The following is a 2,119-nucleotide window of genomic DNA, read 5'->3' as shown; positions in this document are numbered from 1 at the left end:
GCAAATGGTTAACTGGCGTGTTAAAATGGAATGTTTAATATGAGATGGAAATGACGAAGCCAACATAGCCAAACGAACGCGGGGACGTTAGAGTGGCAGAAGGGCATGTATTTAAGCCGTCGGTCGAATGTCTCTGCCAGTTGGAATCTTTTCGGGAAAAAGGGGGAAAAAATCGTAAAGGCCTAGCCGTCCGCCATTGGGTGCGTTCGCTCGGGCTCGGCCAGCCGCGTCGATGGGTGTCGGAACGGTGCGGCTACGTTTCTGGAGTGCGGAGATACGGCCTGTCAAGTTTCGTCCCGGAAGTCTGGATCGAGCTAAATCCGAAGCCGTTTGCGGGAAATTAGTTCCAGGGCTCGTGACCGAAGTCAAATCCGTCCCGCCAACTTGACACTTGTCATTTCTGACCTTAGGGGTTGGCGGGGTATCTGCACAGAGGTAGGAGGTGGCTGATCGAGAATTGGTGAGTTTTCCAAAGTCACGTCTCGAGCCTCCAGGTCTGCAGAGACCGACCAGGGCTGCCGCCCAACCGACTATTCACCCTTTTTGGGCGGAAACTTTTTGCATTTTTGTCCATTTTTCGGGTTTTTGGTCTGGCTTCCAAAACGGCAGCCCGAGGCCTGGCAGAGGCCGAGGCATGGCCCCGGTCGCGCCAGGCGACTCGCGCGACCCGATTAAGCCCCGAAAGGAGTGGGGAAATCAGCAGACCTGCCGAGTTCAGCCCGGGGGGGGAGCAGGTCGGTTCGGCTCAAATCGTTAACCAAAGCCGATACTTGGTCTCGCTGGCGCAACCAAAGTGCCAGGCTGGATAACCCATTGAGCAGAAGGGGGCTGGAGGCAGGCAGGGCTGATGGCTGAGGCCGGGTGGAGGCCACCCGAGGCCGGGAAAGTCAAAAGTCCCTTTGTCTGGAAGTCTATGAGGTCAGATTCGGCCGCCTTACCGGGCCTGCGGTTGATGGTTTCTCGCTTGGGCAAGCGAGTCAGCCCGGCAAAGAGGCCACTTGAATTTTCTGGCAAGTGTCTGCGAACAAAGTTAATGATTTGAACCTTGGCAATTGTCGGAAATCCCGATGAAGAAATGAAAATGCCCCCTTTGCGGGGATTTGGATGCTCATGGTCGGCAGCAGGTGGCCCGACGCCCCACCAACTTGACACTGTCATTTCTGTCCTTGGTGGTTGGCGGGGTATCTGCACAGCGGTAGGAGGTTGCAGAATCGAGACTTGGTGAGTTTTCCAAACAAACCTCTCGAGCCTCCAGGTCTGCAGAGACCGACCAGGGCTACCGCCCAACCGACTATTCACCATTTTTGGGCGGAAATATTTTGCATTTTTGTCCATTTTTCGGGTTTTTGGTCTGGCTTCCAAAACGGCTGACCGAGGCCTGGCAGAGGCCGGGGCCTGGGCCGCGGTCGCACCAGGCGGCTCATCGACCCGATTAGGCCCCGAAAGGAGTCTGGAAATCGGCAGACCTGCCAGAGTTCAGCCCGGGTGGGGCAGGTCGGTTCGGCTCAAATCATTAACCAAAGCCGAGACTTGGTTTCGCTGGTGCAACCTAAGTGCCAGGCTGGATAACCCATTTAGCAGAAGGGGGCTGGTGGCAGGCAGGGCTGATGGCTGAGGCCGGGTGGAGGCCACCCGAGGCCGGGAAAGTCTAAAGTCCCGTTGTCTGGAAGTCTATGAGGTCAGATTCGGCCGCCTTACCGGGCCTGCGGTTGATGGTCTCCCGCTTGGGCAAGCGAGTCGGCCCGGCAAAGTTGCCACTTGCATTTTCTGGCAAGTGTCTGCGAACAAAGTTAATGAGTTGAACCTTGGCAATTGTCGGAAGTCCCGATGAAGAAATGAAAATGCCCCCTTTGCTGGGATTCGGATGCTCATGGTCGGCAGCAGGTGGCCCGACGCCCCGCCAACTTGATACTTGTCATTTTTGTCATTGGGGGTTGGCGGGGTATCTGTACAGCGGTAGGAGGTGGCAGAATCGAGACTTGGTGAGTTTTCCAAACAAACGTCTCGAGCCTCCAGGTCTGCAGAAACCGACCAGGGATGCCGCCCAACCGACTATTCACCCTTTTTGGGCGGGAATTTATTCCCTTTTTGCCCATTTTCCGGTTTTTTGGTCGGGCTT

This window comes from Pristiophorus japonicus, chromosome Y (assembly GCF_044704955.1).
Source record: "Pristiophorus japonicus isolate sPriJap1 chromosome Y, sPriJap1.hap1, whole genome shotgun sequence".
NCBI classification, from domain to species: domain Eukaryota; kingdom Metazoa; phylum Chordata; class Chondrichthyes; family Pristiophoridae; genus Pristiophorus; species Pristiophorus japonicus.
Note: the sequence above shows the minus strand (reverse complement) of the source record.